Raw genomic sequence first — 27,971 nt, 5'->3', positions numbered from 1 at the left:
CATCATTTAAAATTTTCACAAACAATTACAAAAAAAAGCAAACCGGATGTTTGTCGAAATGATCATAACAAAAATACGTACTTAATACTACAATGAAAAGCGGTATCTGGCTAGACGAGTCCTTTCAACTTCGTAATAAGTACCATAATAATATGGTGGTGGTGGACGTCCTGAGATAAAAGGCGCGGCGTAAACCACAACGCTGGTATTATGCGGACCCTCTTGGTTCCACAATATCTGCTCTAGCTATCCAATTTTACCCTCAGCAGGCCGAAAGTGACCCAGGAGCCAAAAATGGCAATTTTATTCCATTCCCTCCAAGTCTATAAGCCTGTCTGTTCGTCGTAAAGTCAGTGTTTATAAGGAAGTTAATCCAATATAGTTCCCGATACGTCCGCGCTGACGTGCCCTGCATTATTTATGTCTACGAACTTATTGGTAACAGTTGACGTGGAGTTGGGAAACCAAACAGTTCTAGTAGTCACTTTGTATCTGTAAGCAATATTGGACACCTCTGGGATGCAGTGGGTGAGCGTTGAGCTTAATCTGGAGGTCCTGGGTTTTAAAAGAGACTGTCCTTAGTTTACAGGCTGAAAGCACCTGGTTGTCCAAAAAGTAAGATGTTTCCGTTAAGCCGTTGATCCCGCGTACTACGTATATTTACGGTGGTATTAATAAACTAATCTCAGCTGAGACTGCCCTCAAAACCATATTCAAGTCCCATCTTCTATCAAGTCCCTCAAGTCCCTATGTTTATATAAGAACTGTCACATTGACATGATCTTGAGGGCAGTCTTAAAACTTAGATTAGTTTATTTATACCACCCTTATTGTAGTAAGTATCGAATGTAGTCGTTACATGAGCCATATATGTTAAGGGTCTGTGGCGGCTCAATAATAACTCTTGACATCAAGGTTGACGAGATCAGTAATTTCCCGCACAAATTATGATCTTTCTCGCGCTGAGAAAGAGTCGCGTGCTTACGGTGCTAAGCCCGCAGATAACAACATAACCATTTTTCTATTTTAAAATTTTCTTCCTTCGAATAAATAATTCATAAAATTCTTATGAATATTGTAATTTTCCTTTCACTTAACACACTGCATTGATTGATTGAGAAGGGAGTGTTAAAATAGATGGTATGGCACGTGGAGCGGATGAAGAATATTGGAATTACGAAAGCGGTGAAGGTTGTTGGTAGGGTTGTCAGAGAAAAACCAAAACGGATGTTGACCAAATTGGGGATGCATAAAAAATGGTTTAACTAGTACGATTTGCTCTGATCCGGCGCGCGTATATGGACCCATTATATGAATATGGAGGAAATAAGTGAAATATGTCGGGATCGAAACAAATTAGATTCCATAGACTCTGGTAACCTCGCGTTAGAGGGCCTTCTTAGGCCTGTTGTCTTAAATTTTGAACCAGGTGAGAGTCCTCAGCAAATTTACATTGAGACACGTTAAAAAACATACGTCAATAGCGTGATAAAATTCTGTCACGGTCATTTTATCTATTCTGACGATATAATTATGTAATGCTAATAAATATGCGACCCCAAATAAGTCATGTCATTCTGTCAAAATACGAACAAAATCACGTGACACGCATGTTAGGGAAAAAACAAACTAATCATATCGATCAAATTTATTGAATAGATCGATCATTTTATCACGTTGCGCATGAGCAGGAAATAGTCGCGACTTTATATATGTATTGGTCCTGATGAGGACCGATCACATTGGATCGCCATGCCCTAACACCTGCACTATTAAAGACCTGTACGAAGCCACTGACAATGCCGTAAGCGTGGCCAATTATTGGTCAGAAATTATTTTTTTTTTTAAATTGAAAAAAGTTTCGATCGCCATCGACTCGCAAAGAAGAAGAATATATGTATTTTTTTTTTGTGTATTGTATGTGTTAACGCATTAACCGGTGTTACGAAGCCTTCTCCATGTCTTCATACATCTCGCGTAGATATTCTTTAGTGGACAGTGAATTCGGTTTCTTTCGGACAGAATTTCTGCCACTACGCTGACAGAATAACAATGTTGGACAAACAGCCAGACTCATTTTTCCAAGTAGACAGAAACTGAATATTAGTTAGAGATGTTTCTAGGGTTTCGAATATTAAAAGGAAACAAGTAGTCCTTAGTTTTTCGTCTGTCTATCTGTCTTTTTTGGCCACGTTCAAGTATCAAGTTGAAGTTAACATCGAATACTTTCTGCGGTCAATTGAAGCTGTAAAAAAATCACGCGTCTATATCAACGCAATCTAAAGATACGGCTATTTACTTCCAGCTACTTCCCATAAGTCTATAATCATGAAATTTGGCAAAAAGGTGTAACAGCACAAGTAAAGGAAAAAATCCGAATCTTAATGTAGGCAGGTATATCGAATGTTCTTCTTCTTTTGTATGGGTTGTGGCCGTGGGAGCAAGTAAACTCAATTCATGTACAAATTCACAAACATCTTAATTCAGTAGGTAACAAAGTTACACTGCAGCTGTACAAGTGTACTATATGAGCGGTAAGGCCGCGTTTGCCCACCTTAGAATAAGTTTATCTTGTAAAGTGTGTAATAAAGTGTTTCATTATTATTATAGTTACACTTTGAATCATCATTTTTTACACACCGAACGTGTCATCCGCCTAAAACTACTGCAGCTTCTCACAACCTGTATAGCCGGGGAAAAGAAGCAGCAATAAAAACCTCGAAATGGCCGAGCTCATAGGATTTAGTGGTACATGAGTGAACCAAGAGGGTATTTAACATTATTAACGTACCTAATGAAACAGTGCGTAATACCTATATAAGCAAGTAACATAATGCAATGCATGGCAATAATTGCACGGCGTGGGAATGTGTTTATGCAACGTTGCACCACGCGTGTGTTGTATGGCAATCGCGGTTACTTGTTGATAATTAGGTATATGGTTTGTTAATTTGTCATCGCATGTACGCACACTCATACATTCATAAACTCACGACTATTTCCCACTTGGGTAAGCAGAGACTATGGAATTCCATTTGCTTATATCCTGACATACTTTTCTTGCTTCCTCCATATTCGTCAATCGTTACATACACGCACGCCGGTTCAGAGTAGATCTTACTGAACCTTTTCTAAGGACGTCTCCAATTTGGTCAATGTTCGTCCTTCTAGGTCTTCCTCTGCCAGCCTTACCACCAACCTTTTCTTTATATACTGTTTTCGTAATCCACTACGTACACTCATAGACCTATAAAATAACTTACTAGAGTAAGGACCGTATCTTACTAGGAGCTACGAGCTCGCGGTGGACACTAGCGTTCGAATTCAGGTGGAGACATTTTTTTTATTGTTCTGTTACAAACACTAGATTAATTTGTTTATTGCTTGTTACTAACCTCAATGGAACATGTCCGAAATAAACTCTTATTATTAATTTATACAACAGCCTCCGTGGTCTAGTGGTTAGAGCGTTAGGCTCACGATCTGGAGGTCCGGGTTCGATTCCCGATGGGGACATTGTCGAAATCACTTTGTGAGACTGTCCTTTGTTTGGTAAGGACTTTTCAGGCTTGAATCACCTGATTGTCCGAAAAAGTAAGATGATTCCGTGCTTCGGAGGGCACGTTAAGTCGTTGGTCCCGGCTATTAGCCGTAAAAACACCTCCACCAATCCGCATTGGAGCAGCGTGGTGGAGTATGCTCCATACCCCCTCCGGTTGATTGAGGGGAGGCCTGTGCCCAGCAATGAGACGTATATATATATAGCAATATTTCCAGCATTACTCCAACATACGATCGAGTACGACCAAATGTCGTTCCTAATGTCGTTTCTTGAATGGCATTTGTGCACGTAACGATATGCTAGATACAGACTTAGAATTTTAAAGAAGTCTTGAAATAGAATTAAAACTTACTCATCTTTTTAGTACTTATTATTTATTTAATATTTAGTAACGTGATCAGCAGTGAAAGGAAACATCGTGAGGAAACCCATATTCCCGAAAAATGCATTCCTAAAACCTAACCTGTATTGGGCTGGTTTTCCCTTCGCCGGTTGGAAGGTCAGACAGGCAGTCGCTTCTGTAAAAACCAGACTTGTTAAATCTTCAGGTTAGATAAGGGGACCCTGTGAAAAACGGGATAGTGCTAAGGAGATGATGATGTATTTAATATTTAGTTAACATTTCCTTTATTTATTTGATCCAGGATATTTAAAAGAAAGGTAAAGAGTACTCTAAACCAGCGAACATGCATGAAGAGTTTGGTGAGAGTGGAAGATGCGAAAGTGGTATGTCAGGATCGTTGTAAGTGGAATTCTGCCTACCCCGATGGGAAATAGGCGTGATTTGACAGCCTCCGTGGTCTAGTGGTTAGAGCGTTAGGCTCACGATCTGGAGGTCCGGGTTCAATTCCCGATGGGGACATTGTCGAAATCACTTTGTGAGACTGTCCTTTGTTTGGTAAGGACTTTTCAGGCTTGAATCACCTGATTGTCCGAAAAAGTAAGATGATTCCGTGCTTCGGAGGGCACGTTAAGCCGTTGGTCCCGGCTATTAGCCGTAAAAACACCTCCACCAACCCGCAGTGGAGCAGCGTGGTGGAGTATGCTCCATACCCCCTCCGGTTGATTGAGGGGAGGCCTGTGCCCAGCAGTGGGACGTATATAGGCAGTTTATGTATATATGGATGTAATGTTTACTTAACTCTGACGTACTCCTCTTGCTTCCTTCAGGTACCGGGTGAGAGCCTTCAGCGCTCCCCATTTGTCCGGCCAAGTAGTTAATGCCATCTGCGGCAAATCTACAATAAGTCAAAAAATTAAAAACACCAGAGTAGATTGTAATAAACTTTCTGTAAGGACATTCCTAGTGGAATGAAATGAAATTCTATAGTCCCTGCTAGCCGGTGGAAAATTGACGTGAGTTTATGATGTATTTATTTTTTGTTATACTATAAAAAAGATGGAAAACCAGCACCATGGCGACATAAAATGGTTCCGTCACAGCACAAGCTGAGCCATTTCCTTATCTAATCTACACGATCCCACTGCTGGGCAAAGGCCTCCCCTTACTCCCCCCCACTTCTTTTTTTTTTCTTTCTTTTTTTTATTTCCTTATGCTCGTATTTATATAATTAGTACATACATACACAGTATAATTAGTTCTTATGGATGAAATAAAAAATGTTTCTTTAGTACTTATTAATGATTGTTAGGGTGCGTGATTTTATATATGAATGCACAGGTAGAAATAGAACCCAGCTGACAGCCAATCTAAGATAACCATTAATCAATCTCATTTTACTTTTCGACTTATGAGTACGGCGTTTGATCGCTTTTATTGATGACGTCACAGAACAGTATTTCCATACAAACTCCAAATAAACCTTTCGTATCTCGTAGGCTGCCAAGTAGCCTAAATGTTAAAATAACGCAGTAAAAGCCAGCTAATAACTAATATTATTGTTTATATTGACATTGGAAAGGTCAGAGTGATATGAAAATGACCGATAATTATTTTATTATTATATTTACGTTGTTATCTCAATGTCAAGGAGTGAATTATGAGGAGATTATGACAATGAGTAGTAATTATCTACAACGACCTTTATCTTGTTAGGGTCAGGCACCTGAGTTGTTATTTAGAGTTCCTGGGTTCGATAAACAATTAGGTTAGCTCGTCCCGAGTTACGGTCATTCGTACGATATATGTCTCTGGAGATATCAGCGATATCGCCCCACATCGCACGACATATTACCTCGCGACTTTGCAGTACAGTTGGAGAGATCTTATCGATTATCATCTTAGACTACAGGTGTAACAATAATTAAAACACATAATAACGGGTTCTTACCGCGTTTCAAGCAGGGATATGAGACTCCCGATATGTCATATCCCTGCTTGAAACGCGGTAAGAACCCGTTATTATGTGTTTTAATTATGATAATAACCGCGTAAGCTTAAAACAAGGTGTTACAATGTCATAATTATGCTTAGCATACCTGGTATGTAAAATTTACTATTTGTCTGCTTTCAAACGCGTTTAAAGTAGAAATATAATCGAAACAGCAGGTTTAAAAAAATTTTTTTTTTTTTTTGGTAATTTTTTTTTCTAACTCGGACGGGACTTGAGCCCGCATTTCTTGTCAAGCCGGGACGAGCGTGTTAACCATTATACCACTGGGTTCTTCTCCTATCCATGCCTTGCATGCTGGCTTGACCAGAGCTGCGAGTTCAAGTCCTGTCCGAGTCAGTTTCTTTTACGATTTAATATTCTCTTTATGAATTTCTCTAAGCATGGTAAGTGCTACAAACACAAAAATCACTTTTAAAGTAATTTGCAATTAATTGATAACATCCAATACCTATGTTTATTTCACACAATTAATTATTCGCAGCTATGAACATGATAATTTTTAACAAGAATTCGATTATAAGCGGTCATTCACCTATTTAATTATCAACATAAACACTGTTATAAGACAAAAACATAAAGTATAAATTGCTATAAAGCCGATGAACTGTTATGCTTTTATAATCTGTTCTTTACGCTTAAAGTCACGCGTGTTATGCTTAATAGGGCCAGTGTCACGAGTTTAAAAAAAAACATGCTTATGTCTTGCTCATACATAAGTAAATGTGAATATGCATTGCAGCATCCCGTATTATTTTTTTATTATTAATTAAGTATTCTTTCAATTTAAGAGCCACGCTCTTGTCGGTGCAACATTTTCCATGCTACTTTTTTAGGGAAAAATAGGGCAGTAGTTTCCCTCTTGTCTTCCGCCCCGCAGTACTCTGTCTGACGCAAGTGGGATGGCGCCCAGAGTAGTCTATTACAAAGCCATACCAGGACTCCTGTCCTCCGCCTCTGAATAGTTAGTAATATGTATGTCTTTTTATTTTTATTTATCATAAAAAAATTAACCCGACCCCAAGGGAGACAGAGTCTTCTCTGCCCTCCACTGGGGCAATTCCTGTTCGGCGCGTCCTTGCGGGGATGGGCGCCTCTTATTTCGGCAAATATACAATAAATCGCGTCAAAACATAAGAATTGGTGACGAGGTTTTCATTATAGTTGAGCTTCTGCCAATACCTAAAGAAACATCGAGCTGTAATGTGTCGCATTCAATAAACAAAGCCACTAGGTAACCGTCTTAACGAGGTTTAATTAGTGGCACATAATAATGTTGATATTTTTACACAATACAGTTTTGTCATCAATGCTATTGTTCGATATAACCTCAAAATATAAACACGCGATTATTGGCCCATACAATGTAAGGTGAGGTAACCCGGAAACCTTCTTGTAAAAAATATAATTTAGATCTTTCAGGGATCCTTAGTCGCGTGGTGGACCGTACAAATCTGTAGACTTACTTAAGTAATTTTATGGGGAATTTTAAATACCTATTCTAATAAATTTGTATTTAGAATTCAAAAAGAATTATAGCTACATAATGTGGTATAAAACTGTATTGTTATTTATTCGGAAGTCAGACACATCAAATTGAAAACTATCTCAATTTTACGTAAATATTGAAAAACATAGAAATTACTTGTGTACGCTAAAATTTCGACACAATATGGCCGATAACTGATACTGTCTGGCTATAAACCGTACATGATGCCACATAAAGCGCAACGCTAATTATGCAAGTGATTATCACATGTTGCTATCAGACGACGAAATGGATACGATATCGATTTATTACAACACTATTCGGTGCGAATCTGTAATCGGTCGATTCATCGGTTCAGTCCTTCTGCAGACTTGGCGCGTTGCCCGCGCGCCAATCTCACGCCGCGATTTGAATTTCGAACCTTTTTAACGCCATTGATTGGTCGACTGGCAATTCTTTTAAAAAAGGAAAAATCCTGCGTTCGATTTGATTTGAATTTTTTGGATCGGAATTGCAGTGCTGGAATAGTGCATTTATGAATTCTAAAACGAGTTTTAGAATTAGAAACCAGTGCATTTGTGGTTCTTTAGTGCAGTGACATTGATGTAGTAGCTACTTTGAATTTCGTTTCTAAGTGCACAGCAAGGAGGTATTTTACGACGTCTTTGACTGGAGGTAATTAATTACAGAATAAATCATATTACTAACTATGACAAGATTACATCTTTTAATGAATATGTACACCAGGAAGTTAGTTGTGAAGTAAATTGGAAAGTTTTATAATTTGTAGTTTACGTGTGGTGGGGTTGATGAATCTCTAAAATGATAAAAGCAGCCTTAAAAAACTCGTAATAAGCATATAGCTAAGTCTTATCTTATCTTATTTAGCCTATTCGATCCTACTGCTGGGCAAAGGCCTCCCCTTGATTTTTCCACTCCTCTCGACGCCAATCCTTCTGATAAGCATTGAGCTAAGTATACCTGAAAGGATTAATTTAAGGGAAGTGTTTATTCAGTTAAGTCGAATACTCGAAAGTTTATATCTTTTAGGTTAGATTAAAGTAGTGAATAATTTGGTCCGATCACGGCATTCTGTAATTTTCTATATTTGTGCATGTGGGCTGTGGGGCAAAATTTGTGGGTTGCAGGGGCGGACCCAGGAATATTTTTATATTAAACTTAAGCAATAGATTTCTGGATAGCTGGATCAATAGATTTTCATAATGGTGATACCGGTTTAACTTCTGATAAATTATTAAATAAATCTTCAAAAATTTTATTATGATCTTATTTAATCTATGTAGGCAATAGGGAAGTTTCCAACTAGTCAAATCAGTTACTTTTTACTAAACGTCAAAACACGAAATTACTGTGGAATTTGTATGAAAAAGCAACCTGTGACGTCATAGAAAAACGTGTCAAAATGTCGCACTTATTATTACATTTTTCTTTATTAAAATTCATAAATAACCTTAATGGAAGAAAGAAAACGTTTTTGTGTCAGTTTTAGATTTGTCTTTATTTAATGAACAGAATTTCATAATTTATCTTGGACCCCTAGGAAAGTACCCAAATATCAAGAATAGAACTGTTGAAGAACAAACATTTCGTAGTGTATTATGGCTGAGAACAAGAGATAACATAAGCTCACGACTATATCCCAATTGGGGTAGTCAGAGGTACATCCATCGCAATATGAACTAAGTACCCACACCTCGCCGAGTTTTCTGTTACACCAACGTGATAGGCGGTGAGCCGTGCCGTCTATAATGGTCGAGAAAACTGCTTAATTAGGTAGCTGAGACGAAAAAATAATAAATAGAAACCAATTTGGTCCAATATGCTCCATACCCCCTCCGGTTGATTGAGGGGCGGCCGGTGCCCAGCAATGAGACGTATATAGGCTGTTCATGTTTATGTTTTATGTACTTATGTCCCAATATGCAGGATTTAAATAAATTTGACACCATATATTAAAAACTAAGTCCGTTCCCTAACAAAATCTGCATGCATGCAGTTTTAGAGTGGGTACCACAATTCTTTATGTAAATTTTGGTAAAATGGTGACTTTTATAAACGTTTTTCCGGCGGCCACCATGTAAATTGCAAATGTGAAAATGGCTCCTGCAAAACCCAGTATGAAAAAGTTGTGTGTTTTTATAAAACTGTGTGGTTTTTTTAATACAGTAAACGTGATTAGTTTATTAACATAACATTTTTCGTTGAAGGAAATTATTACTAAGTACTTAAATATAAATACTAACCTTTTGTAGTTCTTCATGTCCGTCTAAGGTTTTTTTTTTGACGTGGCTTATTATAGATTTGACATTAACTACTTGGCCGGAATACATCTTAAAACGGAATAAATAAAGAGAAAAATAAAAAAAAAAACTGAAATTCACCTACAGGATGTTAGTGACACCATAACGAAAATTTGATGGGTGATTCGGACCGTGATTCTGACTTGTTTAGCTACCTGAAAGTACTTGTGCGGGGTATAAGTGACATCGTAACGAATACCTACTGATTAAAATGATTCAGCTCATTTTCTGAGTTAATATCAAGTGGATGTTTTCATTGCAAAAGTATGCATATATTTTTTTTTTAAATCCACTTGATATTAACACTGAATCATCCTCCTCGGTAATCAGTACTATGTCACTAACACCCTGTATATTATTCAATGCCAACCTAAGAATTTCAGTGCCAACCTAAATCCAAAAATTGGGTCATATAAACCAGAGGTCAGGCAAAATAAATTAAAAGCTAACAACCTACCATGGGGACTTTAATAGCTCATTCCATTACGTCCTGTACCCCAACACTAAAGCTGCGATGGTGATGTAACTAGTATTTATACCCTAGTATCAGATTAACACCTCTTTTTCTATCACCACCAACAACAACTGCAGGACCCCGATACCGACCCCGCCGGCGTGGTCGACGATTTCCCTCATTCAGCGCTTATCGCTATCGACCCACTATTTTTCCAAATATTTTTCCTCTCAGACGACGCCCTGAGCCGAGGTTCACGATAAATTAAATTAACATTGTTACTTAATTCGTAATAAAATTCGATAATACTCGTAATTCAAAAAGAAAAATGAGTTTTATATATAGAGTGTTAGTGATATCGTAACGAATACTAAGGGGGATGATTCAGACCATAATTCTGAGTTGATATCAAGGAATTTTACGTCCGGAAATGAAAATAAAAAAAATAATTATTTTGCGACGGAAAATTTTCCACTTGATATTAACTCAGAATCGTGGCTGAATCATCCTACGTAGTATTCGAGATATTACCTTATTTTCTTATTTATGTATACATATTTCTGGATTATTTTTTTTTTTGCACCAAGTCAAATTTCCAATTCTGTGATTCCTATTAAATAACAGGTACTCAAATATCCCTGAGTTGTATCGAATACCTACAACACTACGGTAGTCTCGTACGGGTATGAATTAATTATAATTGAGATTCGCAAGCGGCTCAATGGTGAACTGTAGCTATATCTACGACCATGTATATATAAGGGATTACTGCGTCGAAATTTGAAGGTACCTTACGTGGATAGAGAAGTAGGCTACTTGAGAAATTAGTCAAATGAGATACATTTTAGGAAACGTCAAAACGAAAGTTTTTTTTTGGAGATAATTCATAAATAAAATTCGAAAATAAGTTGAAAATTAAAATATGATTGATTTCTGATCATTTTAGACTGGCTTCTATTTCTACATAAAAAAAATCAGTTCCATACTTTTGCGACGGAATATTCCACTTGATATCAGACTCATGATCATCATGATCTGAATCATCCCCCTCAGTATTTGTTACGATGTCACTAACAACCTGTATTCCCACTTCTTGCCAGTTCTGTTTGTTTAAGCTCCAGGGTTTAAGTAACAGGGAGTAAGCCTATTGCCATTAACCGGGCACAAATCTTGAAAACCACGTGATACATGAACATAAATACACTTTACACGTCAATTGTGTGAATTCTTTCGCATACGACATTCATTACTTGATAGCAAAGGTATGTAGTCATTAATCCTCTGAGGTCAACAAACGATTTAATAATGAAGATACTATTAATAAGTTTATTAATAACAATGGCTGAAACAGATCATGCTTAATTATTTAAATCCTTTAAAGCTAAAACCAAGGAAATTACAAAATCAGTGCTATTACTTAAAATTAATTAAAATTTTGTCACTGTCTCTTAATTTACAGCTCCCCTAAAAATCTTCTCTTTTGTCTCAATTTTTCAAATAAATTAAGATATTCATCAAGCCTTTGTTTCCGGAAAACGAAAAAAGTATTCGACAGAAACAGAAATTAATGGAACGAACCTTAAACCCTTTCAGCGAAAAAACCCCTTTGCTTTTTTATTATGAATTTTAATTGCCTAATAAAATTCAGTTTATCAAATTCTCCTTCTGAAAATAAATAATTGTTTCAAGAATTTCACATCGGCTTTGTGTTAAGTTTGAAAGGTTGCCTTTTGAATACATAAAGTGGTCTTACAATGAATATTTATTTATTGTTGTTGTTACGTTTTGTATAACTGGGCACTCAGTTAAACATCCTATATTATACGTCCCACTACTGGGCAAAGGCCTCTCCTCAACAACCGGAGGGGGAAATAATAGTAACTACAAATTGTTACAACCAGGAGTAGTTGAATCTAAATGAAGGTATGTCGAAACTTAGTTTGTTAGTATTGTTAGCTTAAGGTTATATTCCCAATCGGGGTAGGTACCTACATCCATCGCAAGATGAACTTCATACACACGCTTCACCGGGTTCCTATTAGACCAACTCCGGGTGAGAGCCTTCAGCGCTCCCCATTTGTCCGGCCAAGTAGTTAATGCCATCTGCGGCAAATCTACAACAAGTCACGTCAAAAAAAAATAAAAAAATAGACCAACGTTATAGGTGGTAAGCCGTATCGCCGCGCGCCGCCTATAATGATAGCGACAGCTTAACCAGCTGTGTTAGCTAGAAAACATAGCAAGGATCTAGGTACTTAACAGTTTGTCAACAGTAAGCATAATTAAAACTGCTTACTCTGTTTCTACTTATGTAAGTTTGCCGTCTTCTGTATTTCCGAATGCATATAATATAACCCGGGTGCTTTCAAGGCCAGAGTGTGGCACCTTCTGGGCGAGCTGGCTCCATCTTAGGCCTAGTCAATGCCTTCGGGCAAGTCTGAAGCCAAGAGCAAACCCATCGAAGGTAAAAAAAATGTACTTCTTTGAAATTATGGAATTTCAAGGCAATTCGTAAGTATATTGATTCTAATTTTCCGCACAAAGTCAAGGGACTTTGACAACAGAAGTATTATTAAACCTCTCTTAACCTTCCTCTGAATTAACTGTCTTTGATTGAATCTACAAAGGCCCTTAAAAGACCCATTAACTCAATGGTTTATTTTGTGCGCGATTCGTTTCCAATCACTTCTTTCTTAACCCCTTCAAGTGGTCAGAATACCTACAGATAAATCAAAAACTTAATTAGAAACTGCGTCTACTATTAGTTGTGAGAGGTTTCTTTCGCGGTCTTCGAAGGGTCTAGAGGAAAGAACTCTTAAAAGTGAAGAGAGTAAAATGCGGTCTAGTGGGGTAAAGAGTGGGTAAGGATGACCAAGATCAAAAGATGGGTAAAACTCCCGTATAATTAGGTAAACATGACGTTGATTGCTCATTCTTGAACGCTCTCAACACCCTTTGATGTGATAATTCTTTTGAAATTTTCCCGGGAAAAATTGGAAGTTACTCGAGTCTGTTTTAGTAAAGATTTATTCTGAACTGCTCTTAGTGATAAAATTTTGTACCTGTAGGTTATTATAAATATAGGAGGAACATTGTAGGAACGGGCAAAATAGCGTCGATGCCAAGGATGTTTATCCACTATACTGGACTGAAAGTGTCCTAAAAGTCCACACAAAGATCATGCCAACTTGATTGACTATTTTTTTCGACAAAATACAAGTTCTAAAACCCAACTACGGAAAAAACACTCTGTAAAAAGTATGAAACTGACTACAACCGGTGGCTAGCGAGAAGCATAGTTTACACGCTTTTTTATACATTTTGTTGACACCCGCTACAGTAATGTCCGCGACTGGCCTAAGAATTCCAAATAATCAGCGAATAGAAGTTTCTTCCTGCGTCATTATTCCCCAATACTTGCATAATAATTCGGGGATTTTTAAGGCAAGAGTGAATAGGCACTATTTACGTTTGCGTGCTCCATTTTAGAATACATCGCTGTTTTATGACCAGCCTGGATCGTGTTTGACCACTTGTTTTTTTTTTTTTTATTAAAATAACACACATGCATACATAAACCCACGCCTATTTCCCACCGGGGTAAACAGAGAGTAAAGAATTCCATTAACTTCGATCCTCGTTCATCATCAATTGTTTCATACACACACGTCGGTTAATAAAAATAAACACAAAGTAATCGCGAATATTCTCGATTCCTAAAGACTTACTTACCAATTATATTTCCATTACACCGATTAATATCAGTAAAGCAATCAATTTCTGACTTGTGTCAATTTTAATTACTTGAAGCCGTCGTTATTATAATCACGGTCTGTATAATGAAAACAGATTCTGATGAACAAGACGTTTGATTCTGTCAATAGTCTTCATTATTAAATTGATTCTTGTGTGCCTACGGCGTTGACTCGGGAATTATTGGAAATTCAAATTATAAGGAGTGGTTTTAGCAAGATGTGCCGTAGTGGGCGAAAATGGTTAAATAACATAAACACACGACACTACGGTCACGAGCATTAATATGTACTTATACAATTTGGTACCATGTCACATTAACTTTTTTGACAAATTGAACTGTAAGTCTCACTAAATGTCAAATATGTTAGTGCGACAGAGTCCTAAAGTGGGTACATTATATTGCTCATGTTAGTCATGGAGGTCATGGGTGGCCACTTTAAGGTTGAGGTACGTCGAGGTAGACCACGACGACGGTGGAGGGACGAGCTGGACGCCTTCCGGCACACCTGGCGGAACGATGCCCAAGACAGGGAGGGTTGGAAAGAGAAGAGAAAGGCCTTTGCCCAGCAGTGGGACATTAATTAGGCTACAGAAAAAAAAACTTTAAGCATTTAACGAACTTGAGTTTAACTTAAACAAACAACTAGAGCTTAAACTTATATCTACATTAAAGATAATAACGTACCCAATACCAAGGTATAGCATTGAGGTTGTAAGTAAGCAAACCCTAATAAATTGTAGCTGGGAGTGGTTTTCTACTAAAATATCCTTGATAATGAGTATCCAGTGTAAAAGGCATGTAGGAACTGAAAGTGTGCTAGGATTTATTACTAGAAACGACCAGACTATAATACAGGGTGTTAGTGACATCGTAACGAATACTGAGGGGGATGATTGACACCATGATTCTGAGTTAATTACAAGTGGAATTTTCCGTCGTACTTGCAGGAACGTATGGTAATAAATACTGAGGGGGATGACTCCGACCATGATTCTGAGTCGATATCAAGTGGAATTTGGAAAGTGGAAAATAAACCTTTCTTACAAGGAAACAAATAATTTTCTTTTTTTTACAAAATCTAGAATACAATATATTTTTTACAATAAATAAATATATAACTAAGTGTCATATGTATATTATGTCGTAGCATCAGGACGGAGGGAGGTAGGAGGTAGGAATGTATACTGAGCAAGATGGTCTTACTAAACTCTATTCATTTTCGTACGATTTTTCGTCATCAGTGTCGGCGTTAGAAGACAAAAATGGCCATCATTAGTATCACAATCTTTTTATTTACTTCCATATTGTTTATGTACCACGATTAATTCTTAATTCATAACTAACTCCGACATGTATATGTTATAACTGTTTAGTTATAAATAATAAACTTTGTTCATATTATTACAGAACAGTTTTATATATATACTCGTAGTTAAGTAGTACCTAATACAAATTTTGTATTGTTAAACTGTTTTGTAAACAATAACTGTTATATTTTTTTTAAGTTTAACAAGAATTTAATTCCTTAGCAAATCGTGATACCCGTTTATTTTTTTCCTCTACTTTCCATTTACATTTTCATTGTTTAGGCTTATATAAGTAATAATAAAGCACTGGAGGATAAAAGCTTCGCATTTCGGGGAAAACAAGATGATGGCACTCGAAAAGCAATCTTGTAGGTCCAAGTGCTTCACGCTTACCTCCAAAGGTTTGGTCTAAGGGAAGAGAAAACCAGCTCTAGTTATTATACTTACTCCAACACTCCATACTTTACATATTACACTCTGTCGGCGCTGCAGTAGCTCCGGCGTGGGGTTATTGTTTGTTGTGTTGTAGATGTTTAGCAGATAGGATTGCTTCAATGAAACCTTCGTCTTGAGGGGGATTGTTTATTGTCTTGATAATGGTTACATTTTTGTGTTGTGCGCGTACGCGATAGTTGGTTGTCGTTACGTGCGTGACGCGGAGATAGATCGTAGCGTAGAGAACGAATTGAAAGAAGACCGGGACCGGGACCGGAACGTCATCGGGGTTGCCGTTTTTCAATATTATGGTGCGTTCACGTTGGCGTGAACACACTCTATTCGGGTGAATACAGGCAGGGGGCTTAGCCAAGTAGCAAACGATTTCGAAAAGGAACAGGGATGGTGATAAATATCTATGGGAGTGACATAGATGTAATGTCAATCTGATATTTTTATATGACTATGTAACAACAGGCACTACGGAGTCTGCACGGTTACGCTGTCGCAGGCAATGCGACAGATATCGCGGGCTTTGAGCAGTCAGCTAGTGGGACGATAGCGATAAGCACTGAATGAGAGTAATCGTCGGGTATCGAGGTCCTGGTGACCTGGTCCTAATGGCTAGGATAATCGGGTCGTCAGGCAGTATATCACGTCTTTCGAGCGCCGATAGTTTTCAGTACCGTCCCTAAGCTGGGAAATGAGGCAGCCCAATTGTACTATTTCCTTGTATTATATCTGACTAGCTGTTTCCCGCGGTTTTACCCGCGTGGTTCCCGTGGGAATATCGCAAAATCCTTTCTTAGTGCTCCCGTACACCAAAAGAACCTATGTTCCAAATTTTGAGTCTCTAGACCTAGCGGTATAGGCTGTGCGTTGATATGTCAGTCAGTCAGTTTCTTCTTTTATATTATTTAGATTGTTAAAATTAAGTTCTGTGCAATAAAGTGTGTTTGGTTTGATTTGCTAATAGTGTCTATGCCCCCGATTCATTTTGTCAACCGCTTTTAACTTAGACCAGCTTTACGATTTGGCATACTTGGGGCAATCGCTCTAGGTTTTAGAGAGCGGACGTCACGTGTTCAGGATTTTTCCACTTAATTGATTAAACCCATTGAACCCAACCTTATTTGTCTGTAAGAGTGCTCACGATTCATTGACTACTGGTTGAAGGAAATGAGTTGGGAAAGGGCAATTTTCACCATTTTTTTTAGGCACGATAGTACAGTCATGAGCAATATAATGTACCCACTTTAGGACTCTGTCGCACTAACATATTTGACATTTAGTGAGACTTACAGTTCAATTTGTCAAAAAAGTTAATGTGACACGGTACCAAAGTGTATACATATTAATACTCGTGACCGTTCCTATTTATCTATCACACAGTACCTTGTTATACTTAACTTTGTACAAAAAAATATCAACAAAGATCTGTGTTTTGACTAATCAAGTCTAATAAAATATTCCTTATTGCACACATTACACAAGAAAAATAAGAACAGAATATAAATGGGTACCTATATATACTATCACACACAGGTCTCACACACACAGGTCTCACACACACACACATGCACAAGGATGTAACCTGGAACCTGACAGAGGGCAGCAGTAACTGTCAGTACTATTCAGAGGCGGAGGACAGGGATCCTAGTACGACTTTGAAATAGACTACTCTGGGCGCCATCCCACTCGCGTCAAAGAGAGTACTGCGGGGCGGAAGGCAAGAGGGGAAACCACTACCCTATTTTTCCCTAAAAAGTAGCATAGAGAATGCTCCACCGACAAGAGCGTGGCTCTTAAATTAGTGATGATGACTTGTACTATCAAAAAATATAGATACTGCTTCTGCCAATCCAGCCAAGCAGTCATCATCTCTGATGTGGGTTGTAAGAATGTTCGGCCAGTGAATGACCGGGTTCATCAACCAGAATACCTATACGAATGATAAGTGAATGACATTCAAGACAAAAAACATTGAAACATTATCGTTGTCGAGTTTCAAGACACAGGTACCTAAAATTTTACACCGAACTTACTGTCTCGCCGACTCTTCCTAAACACACTAAAATCCTTGAACTTGTGTCCGCACAGACAACATTGTAAACAGAAATGACTCAGTAACTGAATAGGTAAGTGTTACAACACTAAGACATTCCACCGCTACGTTATTAGCACTGTGTTAACACGTTATCATAACATGTATGTTACCAATTTGAACTCTCAACTTGGTTGTTATACAAGGCAATACTTTGCTTACAATACAGGGTGTTAGTGACATCGTAACGAAAACTTTGAGGGACGATTCAGGCCATGATTCTGAGTTGATATCAAGTGGAATTTTCCGTCGCAAAAGTATGGAACTGAAAATAATTTTAAAAAAGCTCGAAATTCACACATTATTCAAGTATTTAATACGAAATAAATACGATAAATACGAATAAATATTTCGAACATCAGTTCGTGATAGTATAGGAAATATTTATCTTCTATAATAATATTTTGTAAATAAAATAACCTTTGGTGTTTGTACGAAGCTGTGCCACTATGTGTATATTATGTAAAGTTAAAGTTGTTCATTGCTGCGTTTAGTAAACTGTTCCTACCTATATGTTGAGGTTTTCGTAGTTCTAGAAAGTTCTAGTGCTTACATTATCTTGTAATTTCATTTGTTGCTTCTAGTTAGGAAGGTTTTAGACTGTGTTGATAACGGAGTTGTGCTAACTTCAGGACTAAATAATTTACGTACCATCATTCAGGAACACGCATGTACTTGGAAAAGAGGAAATGTGGAACACAGAGTTTAGCATTAAGTACTTACTTAATTTGCATTTGAACTAATTTATTTTCATTTTTTTTACAGGTAATAGCAGAGTTAGAGGTACCTACTAGAGCACATTAAAATCAAAAGGTAATTTCTTGTTTTTATCCAACTTTGGCGAAGCGTAAAGCAGGGTTATGTTTTTGACCGCTATGTATGTCCGTCTGTTCCATCCAATTATCTGGATTCATACTTTTTAGAGCGTGATTTTCCCATAGTCGGGTTTTAGTTTTTAAAGCTTATATTTTTTGAAAATAGAACACTTAATACTGACGTTTACAAGTGGGTAATATAACACAATCAGCTGGTGCGTTGAAAAAGGCCACAATGAAACAATCATCCAAAAAGCAATATTTTAATTTGAAATTTGCGCGTATACAATTAAGTGCGCAATGCAAAGAAATGTCAAATAGCAATAATGCTTTCTTAGATGAATTGCTACGATGTGGCCGTTTTAACTTTCTTAATCTTATATCTCCGTAGAATTCGCTGCTACATTATCAAATTCATTTTAAGTAGACGCGCGTTAGAACAAAGCATTCAAGTACCAAAGATAAAAACATTTTATAGCCTTTAAAAGTCTTATCAGTTAATAAGTAATATGATTATGATAAATTATACAACATAAAAGCGATAGAAGGCCAACAAAAAGTGCAATCATTGACATTTATGTTAGATATTTCTTCACAGAAGGTATTTTTCACCAAAATATGTGTAAGTAACTATTATGGTGAACTAACTAATGGTGTTTGTGTGATGTACAGAGATATTGTAATGTAATGTATATAATGCGTACCTACTCTTGGAAATATTTGTAACAAACGTCGCGTAATATTTATTATGAATAAAGAGTTGAATTATCAATTATGGCTAAGTAGCTATCTCCAAGCAATATATACGGCTCTGCTAAAGTGAATGTGATTGAAACGAACAATACAATACAATAAAATTCAATACAAAAATATTTATTGCACTTGAAATAAATATTAAAAATAATCAATTTTATGAAGTTCATAGATACGTAAATAGTCTATATACCTACGTCCCACTGCTAGGCACAGGGTCCCTCAGTGAACTAACAAAGAGGGGGTCTCGTAAAGACCCCCATAATTTTCCCGCGCGACATCCCACGCAGACGCCATCTTGGTCGGCCATATTGTCACGGCTCAACGCGCCCGCCATCCGCGCCGGAAGGAAGTCGAGTTGGGCAACTTGCTCCCAGCTATGTCGGGGAGTCAGGAGGTACTTAGGTCAAGGAAATCCTTGCGATTTGAGGTATACATAATATTAGGTTGTATTAGGCTGTTGCTTGTATTGAGCTGGTTTTGGTTGGGTTGGAACGTTAGACAGGCAGTCGCTTCTGTGAAAAACCGGACCTGTCAAATCTTCAGATTAGGTAAGCGGACTCTGTGAAAACAGGATAACGCTAGGGAAGTGAGTTTTCATGATGAACATCTATTTGATGTATTGTGATGTTTATTATTATTTATTCATTTTTACAAAATAAGAGTACAAATATATTATATGTATATTAAATAGGTATGTGTGTGTGTGTGTGTGTGTGTTTAAGGAAGTAAGTAATCGTTACGTGACCCATAAAAAGCTCAATAATAACCCGACAGCAGGGTTGATGGGGTTGGTAATCCACATCATAACCCACACGATAGAAGAAGAAAATTATGTGTTTAGTAAGTGGTGTATTGGGTATTCGTATTAAGGCCCTATCTTACTAGGACCATGCTGGCGCCACCACAGCTGGTCCACCGACGATTGCAGACGATTATGGGCGAGCACGATTAAAGCCGATGGCAAGCGATCATAGATGATGATGGGCGAGGACAGTCGAGTATACCCTCTACACGATCCTGCTCGCAGTTATGCCGATTGTGCATAGGAGGCTAGTCTGGCCCCGTAACTATCTCGACCTAATACGACGTAATACCTACTGGATTCTAGTTAATCTTAGCACGCAAAAAGTACGAGAAAGCAAGTTGGCTTCTAACATGTTAAGTAACTAATTATGTCAAAATTCAAATTTCAAATTAGTAAAATACTTCTTAAAGGCTTTTGGTAAATCCTGTGTAACTTAATAACTAGACCTCGCTGATAATAAACAAGCATAAAGTCATGAGATAACGTCTCTAAGGCACAAGATACACAGAAGAGAGGCAAGACGCAGACACGTCACGGACGCGACTCACCTCCGGCGAATGTGAATGTGAATGAGTGTGGTGAATTGAATGAAGAGACGCAGTCCGTAGCGTCCCGTCTCTTTTGTATTTTTTTTTTACCTTTGATAGTTTTGCTCTTGGCCCCAGACTTGCCCGGAGGCATAGACGAGGCCTAAGATGAAGCGAGCTCGCCCAGAAGGTGCCTGTTCACTCTGGCTTTGAAAGCACTCGGGTTATATGCATTCTGAAATACAGAAGACGGCAGAGAATTCCACTAGCAACACATAACGTCACGACTGTATCCCCAATTCGTCTCTAACTGACGTATCTGAAATTTTAGCAAATATGATTTGCACCGTTTGCTATTGTCAATATGACACAAATAATTTTGACAAAATATTGCTGATACGTCAATTTGCAAAATCAGCCACGCATTGGGCTATTCTGAGTTACATCCATCGCAAGATGAACTAAGTACCCAAACCTTACCGAGGTTTCTGTTAGTTAGACCAACGTGACAGGTGGTGTGCCGTATCGCCGTCTATTATCGAGCCAATTGTGTTAGTGAAAACTGCACTTAAAATACACTACAGATCACTTTTCTGTGTGTTTGATGAAAGTACACTAAAGACACCTATGTCTTCGACGCGTCCGCAACGATTCGCTTTTGTTACACCTCTTCTGTCTATCTTACGCCTTATGCAGTCGCAAAACCTAACTATGTCTAAACTATGTTCAGCCAAAAGTTTAGATTAGGGGTTTAGACAGTGTCACCTAGAGAGCGGTAATCCTACGTAATGTAGTCTAAAATATTATGCAAGTTTAGAAATGAGGCTAGTATTACGAAGTTTGGGAGTTTATGTACATAGTTCATTTTTATTGGTGGGAGAAAATACTAAAGAACATTTACCCACAAATCATTTCTCCACAGGTGGTGTAATCAACAGCTCTATCCCACTAAATTGATCTTGGGTTCGATTTCCGTTCAAACCTATTTAAGAACTGGCGTGCGTGTATGAAACGATCGAAGTATGTTAGGATCGAAGCAAATGGAATTCCATAGTGTCTGCTTACCCCGGTGGGAAATAAGTGTGAGTTTATGTATGTATTTTGCTAAATTGATCCTAGTTGTATTATTTCTCTGCTAACCCGAAGTAGAGCAACGTGGTGGAGTACGCTCTGTACCCCTCCGGAAGGGTATGGGATGCGTAGATATGCTATCAAAGTAGTCCCTCGTCAATATAAACATGTAACCATAAACAATAAAACAGATAAAAGTAGTAACTAGTCACCTATCACTCTCCTTTACGGCCGAGGAGTGGGGTGCATAATATACCTCTCTGCCTACCCCTTTTGGGATACAGGCCTGATGCTAATGATTGATAACAACACCTGGGAGGCTAAAATGGCCACATCGAAGCAATTCATCTAAGAAAGCAATATTTCAATTTTACATTTGTGCATATAAAAGTAAGTGCGCAATGCAAATACAAATGTCAAATAGCAATATTGCTTTCTTAGATGTGGTCATTTTATCCCCCCTGACTTAACAAAACCAAACGTTTCCAATTACTATGCCAAAGCAGATCCGTCTACTTCCCCAATACCAGTACCTAGGTACTGAATTTTAAACCTGGACTGAAATTTGCAAGTGAAATGCAGATTTTGGAAGCAAATAGCGCGTCCCGTGGTGACGGCAGCATCTCCTCGTCTAATTGCGACCGGAAGCGAGCGCAATCGATGACCGACAGATAGTATTTACTATAGTGATGTACCACTATCGAGTGTTCACCCATCGATGGCTGAGCATAGAAATTTTGACTCATCTAGAAGCGGCATCTTTAAACCGTTGTCGCCAGTTGGAAGTTGACTCTTACTGTGGGTTGCAAGTTTGAATCCCAGCACGAACCTAAACCAATGATTTTGACTTTGTTTTCGAATTCGTGTTTGGATCATAAATATCACGTGCTCTGCGGTGAAGGAGAAAGTCGTGAGGATTCTCGAAAAATGCGTTTCGGAAGTATGTGACCTAACCTGTATTGGGCTGATTTTCCCTTAGCGGGATGGAAGGTCAGACAAGCAATTGCTGAAAGATTGAAAATGTCGACCACGCCGGCAAAGATATCTTTATAAAACCAGTAAAAAGATAAGACAACGAACCTTATTGTAAACGAAAACGAAACTTATCTATACAGGCAATGCGTGGAATGATTCAACTACATCGGAGAGACGCTTTATTGAACTAATAGCAATGAGCACTAAAGCTTAACAGTATCGATACGATACAAATTATCGACAGTCATGAATAGTTCTCGGAATTGCAAACAATCGATAGATTATAGAATCTACATCACTCATTCCCGGAAAGGACGTAGCATTGTCCACTGTTTAATTGTGAAATGCAGATTTCAGTGTGCAGCGTTCGACCAAGCGATAGCGGCGGCGCCTCGGGCAGTGAAACTCAGAGCGAAGGGATTTGGCGTTGTGGATGCGAAATTCTATGATATTTTATGGAAGTTTACGTAACTAGCTCTCTGAAAGGAAGGAAAGTTATTTAAATTATAATAAGCAGTTATTCTGAATTGGACGGGAGTCAAAAAATGTTCAGATACTTACTTATCTGTTGTCACTACGTACCAGAATCTACATATCCTCGATAGCGATTTGATTGGAAGAATTGATTGTTTATCATCTCTTTCATGGTAATATTGAGATTTTAATATGGAGTGTCTGTGTTTCATTGACTAATATCAGATTTAGACTCTCCTCAACAACAAACCTCTAAGGTCCAGCACGTAGTCCTAAGTGAGACGCCACTGAGCGTGTTAGACAATAGCTCAGAACGAGCGGTCACGCCTCAGATCTCCGATTAAACCATTAATATGCTAACTGCATACACGACTGCGCCGTCCATAGGTGCACACATTTTCGTGGGCTTGGATATGGTATGATGCTTTACAGACTACATTTTTATAGTGTGGGTTGTGTGGTGGATTATCAACCTCAGCAATATTGGCGTCAGGGTTACTATTGAGCCGTTAAAGGCTCCTGACATAGCTCATGTGACAATTATTTACATTAGTAAGTAGAAACGGGACCAATCGGTTTAACGTGCCTTCCGAATCACAGATCATCTTAGTTTCGGATAATTAAGTGATCAGCCTGTGATGTTCAAGCCAAACTAGGGATGACAAAGTAAAGTTTGTGGTATGTCCCCACCGGGATTCGAACCCGGGACCACGAAGGTCGTGTTATTATACTTCTATGCTGGACTGAGAATGATTGGTAAGGGGCGTAACTACGTATCTATTATACGTTATATTTATTTTTTGTGAAAAATTTAGGGCCCCCAAACATTTTCTTAAACGGGGCAGTTTTTAAAAACAATCATACTATCCATCCCGAAGAAGACAATATATTATTTATTTATATTAGTTTAGTTTAGAAAGATAAATTGCTTATTAGATTGTAATATTATGAAGCATATATTTTTAAGTATTTTAATGCGTTATTAAAATAAAAAAAAAACCATGAAGAAGACATATCGTGACGTGAGTATATTACTTTATCGCCTTTATCGGCTTGGCAATATAAAGGTTGTTGCGCATAATGGAATTCTAATAGGGTAAACCTTACGAAAGGGCAAGAGGCATTTTGTTGCGAAATTTTATAATAATATTATTATAAATGAATTTAAATGCATAATATAATATATATAATATTTCAAATATAAATATATAAACTTACGCCTATTTCTGCCCGCAGTAGCAGGATCTTTGGATTTATATTTGCTTCGGTCTTTGCTTAAGTAATTCTTTTTGCTTTAACATGTCAGTAGGTAAGGTTGTGTTAGTAAACGATCAGATTCGACTTTTGATGATCACATCCCCAATTTAGCTTACGTAGCTATATATTCGTATATATCTTCTTTTACTAACTAAAAGTTGTATACACTTTTGCTTTTGGGATTCTATTATATGTGTTTCTCTAGTTATTCAATAAATTGTAATGTATACTACATTGATTTAAAAGATGTGTTGCTGTTGCAGTTTCTTGTCATTTCTTCTCCTCAGACATAACACCTTGCAAAATGACGTAGATTCAAAAATGTTAATATAACCTTCAATAAGTTTATCTATGATAATTACGTTGAATAAATGATTCTGATTATTTTCTCAACTGCTTTACTACGGTCGAACAGTGTGTGCAGTGTGGATATGTCTACAACATGTTAGCTCTCTATCAATTTCTATAACATCATCTTTTATGTACCACAATGATACCATATCGTTGTATTCTCAGATCTCTGTTAGATAAGTATACCGACACTTCATACCTATAAGCTATGATAATGTGCTGGTGATTGATTCGGAATTGTATTCCTGTTAAATATACTATGTATTTGTCATCATCATACGACATCGATAGCGCCATCTATACTTTTTTGGGGGAACGTAGCCTGGAAATACCATTATTTTAATTGAAAAATTCCATTGGAATGTATCATTTGACGTTTCGGAAAAAGTAGTCGTCCTCTTGTCTATTTATTAGTAATTAATATTTTTAAATATATTTTACTAAGTACAGATGAGGAGCTCGATGGCGCAGCGGTAAACGCGTTCGGTCTGCGATTGTTCAAGTTAAGCAACTTTCGCAAATGCCGGCCATAGGATGGGTGACCACAAATAAAAAAAGTTTTCATCTTGAGCTCCTTCGTGCTTCGGAAGGCACGTTAAGCCGTTGGTCCCGGCTGCATTAGCAGTCGTTAATAACCATCAATCCGCACTGGGCCCGCGTGATGGTTTAAGGCCCGATTTCCCTATCCATCCATAGGGAAGGCCCGTGCCCCAGCAGTGGGGACGTTAATGGGCTCATGATGATGATGATGAAGTACTGGTGTTTTTTGGAAAATTTCAGGTGGTATTTTATTTCGCCAGAATGACCTACAAAAGTCAAGGAAATCTTTACTTTTTCCCATCCTCACGATCATTTACGACGCTTCCTTATTTGCTAATGACTATTTTGATCTATTTCTGTCTTGTCAATCACTATGATAGATTACGTAATTAAAGTACAATGGTTTACATTTGATAAAGATGAATCGATACGACGCGACCTTTAGACAATAAGGAATACTACGTTCAGAACGGCAACTCTCCGCTCCCCGCCAGCGGCTGAGCTAGGTTTACCTCACCCCCCCATCCCTCGAAAATAGTTTAGTCTTTAATCGAATGGGCGTCAGACGTCACACACACACACGCGCGTGTACGATAACGTCAATGTGTAGTGTCTGTGTAAAACGAGGTTTTTGTATGAAGTGTCCGGGGTGTGTTTTAGTGGTACTTTAATAAAGATTTCCTACTTAGGCCAGGCGCGCACTACGAGTTTTTCGCCGCGCGGCAGAAAAGAGCAGCGGCATAATGTCGCACTGTAATACTGCGCCGCTGCGGTGGCTCTGCCGTCAAGTGCGCGCAATACAATTTAAAACTGTTTGGTACAGTATTACAGTGCGACATTATGCCGCTGCTTTTTTCTGCCGCGCGGCGAAACCTCGTAGTGCGCGCCTGGCCTCAGCAATAAGGCTTCCTAATGTACTCTTGCTTATTCTCTTTGTAGTTTTGTCTTTCCTATATATGCAAGTCCCGGGCAGACAGTAATAAATAAACCCATCGCAGTCAGGCCATAGCAGCTATGTCCTCGTAAAACACTTCAAAATCTTGTCCTTCATATCGTCACTACACTCAGGTTAGATAAACTGATTGCGCCACGCGCAGCGCTTTTAGCTCAACAAAAATTCCAACTAGCAACTAAATCTGCATACCGGGAGCCATTTAAATGACATTAGCTTCAGCCCTAAAGTGGTTGTACATATAAAATTCCATCTCACTTGGCCGCTTTCCATTTGGAAGTGAATCCTCGATGAACTGACTTCATATTGAGGCCGTTAACATTGGTGACAATCGCCAGTTTTGAACCGTGGACTCTTGGGATGAAGATTCATACTTGGAATCATAGATGTCGCTTCTTCTTTGTATCGTGTGGGATGTAAAGTGGATTACCAACCTCAGCAACAGGTCTTATTCTATCGTAAGGATTGTGAGGTGAATTACCAACCCCATCAACCCTGATGTCAGGGTTATTACTGAGCCGACATAGGCCCCTGACATGACTCATGTAAGGACTACGTACTTACATCAGTAAGTAATAACCAGGACCAACGGCTTAACGTCCTTCCGAACCACGGATCTTTTTACTTTTTGGACAATCAGGCGATCAGCCTGTAATGCCCTAACCAAACTGGTGTTAGGGTTAATAATGAGCCTAACCTATCCTTACATGGTTCATATGTCGATTTCTCGAGCTCCTCCGTGCTTCGGAAGGCACGTTAAGCCGTTGGTCCCGGCTGCATTAGCAGTCGTTAATATCCATCAATCCGCACTGGGCCCGCGTGATGGTTTAAGGTCCGATCTCCCTATCCATCCATAGGGAAGGCCCGTGCCCCAGCAGTGGGGACGTTAATGGGTTGATGATGATGATGACAATTACGTACTTACATCATGTGCCGCTATCGTGTGAGATTCCAAAAGAAAATCAAGTTTACGTCAGAAAAGCGGATGCTTATTATTTGGTTGTCTTAATACATAATAAAACACTATTCCCTGTCGATTACCCGTCTCTTTTCTTTTCGGCGGATTAAATGACAGGTATAAATTAAAATAAACTTATTGATCTAAATCAATGATAATCATATCGATAGTATGTATGATATACTCACACTATATTGCCGAACTATCGATAGATTGTCAAGTTATCGATAGTTCGGCAACAGTACTGTATAGAAAAGCAGATCAGCAATGAAAACACATTGCAAGTGCGAATCAATCTGCTGCGTAGGATGTACTGATGTATGCGCCTGCGCCGCGTCGTGCCCTTGTCTGGTCGTTGTCATCGCGGTGTCATTCGCATCGAGAGGTATGCAATGTCATGACTCCACATGCATTTCTGAAGCCATGGTATATTCTACTCTATATAGCGACAGTTAAGACTGTTGATTCTTTATATTCAACAAGAGAAGTTATGGTCTTTTGGTTCAAAGTAAAGACGTAGTTGTAAACGAATTTGAACGATAAAACAACACTCAATGAGTCGATTTTTGAGAAACTTTATAGAGCTACAAAGGGCATTATCCAGCTCCTGTAATGCATTCCGGTGTTTGCAATCCAAAAAGAAATCTACGTCGATGGGTTGGAATTCCGAATTGGTCTGTGGGGTGTTTGAGTTACGACGTTTGATCGCT

The 27,971-nt window shown here is 38.2% G+C and overlaps 1 protein-coding gene across 3 annotated transcripts in view; it reads left to right on the top strand.

Moving 5' to 3' along the window:
• LOC126375645 (brain tumor protein) overlaps positions 1-27,971 on the top strand; it is a 626,498-nt gene that overhangs the window by 185,233 nt on the left and 413,294 nt on the right. Inside the window, exons 1-2 of one of the 3 annotated variants that reach the window (XM_050022679.1) lie at positions 7,775-8,077; positions 18,546-18,593. The exons of 1 other annotated variant lie outside the window; for it this stretch is intronic. The gene's annotated coding sequence lies outside the window, so the exon portion shown is untranslated. Of the gene's footprint in view, positions 1-7,774; positions 8,078-18,545; positions 18,594-27,971 lie in introns of those variants that run through there. One more of the 3 variants, XM_050022681.1, reaches the window with a different exon arrangement.

Source organism: Pectinophora gossypiella, chromosome 19 (assembly GCF_024362695.1).
Source record: "Pectinophora gossypiella chromosome 19, ilPecGoss1.1, whole genome shotgun sequence".
Taxonomy (NCBI): Eukaryota; Metazoa; Arthropoda; class Insecta; order Lepidoptera; family Gelechiidae; genus Pectinophora; species Pectinophora gossypiella.
Note: the sequence above shows the minus strand (reverse complement) of the source record. Positions and strands in the feature narration are given on the sequence as shown.